At 31.3% G+C, this 566-nt stretch overlaps 1 non-coding gene across 1 annotated transcript; it reads left to right on the forward strand.

Annotated features, from left to right (window-relative positions):
- Positions 1 to 252: 252 nt before the first annotated feature.
- Positions 253 to 352, forward strand: LOC142175625 (U6 spliceosomal RNA). Its single transcript, XR_012704722.1, has one exon. It is a non-coding gene; the product is annotated as a U6 spliceosomal RNA (small nuclear RNA).
- Positions 353 to 566: the final 214 nt, after the last annotated feature.

A 566-nucleotide genomic window follows, 5' to 3' on the forward strand; every position in this document is an offset into this window, starting at 1 on the left:
GGCGTTCAACGTCAAATCTCTACGTCCCCTGTCGATCAAGAGATAGTTATTCAATTTTACTAATGTCTCGACAATATGATTAGCACATTGAAAATACTTGTCTTTTGGCTTATATATTGATGTAAAGCAATATGTCTGTAAATTTGCAGGAAGAAAGAAAACCAGTATAATCACGTCATTGTTGAGACTGAGAAGAGGTAACTCTCTCCTACCAGCTCCTCTTTTCATCTAATTGTTATATATATCTCATGCGTCCCAAAAGGACATTAAATAAAATTGGAACGACAAAGAAAAGATTACATAATCCCTGCTTAAGAATGACAGGATGCAAATCAAGATATGGTATATATATCATGCAATTGGTCACCTATATTTAGATTCATTTCTTTTAAACCAAAGAAAAAAGTTATAGGTCTATATATCATAATTTCCATATCATGATACATGGGAATGCAACAATATGCTTTGCGTGTAAATCTGAAATTCGTGATTTATTTCGCGCATCCCAAGAGAAAAATAAAAATAAAAATAAAAAAATGATTATGATAACTGTTTCTTTTATCTTT

Source organism: Nicotiana tabacum, chromosome 21, assembly GCF_000715075.1.
Source record: "Nicotiana tabacum cultivar K326 chromosome 21, ASM71507v2, whole genome shotgun sequence".
Taxonomy (NCBI): Eukaryota; Viridiplantae; Streptophyta; class Magnoliopsida; order Solanales; family Solanaceae; genus Nicotiana; species Nicotiana tabacum.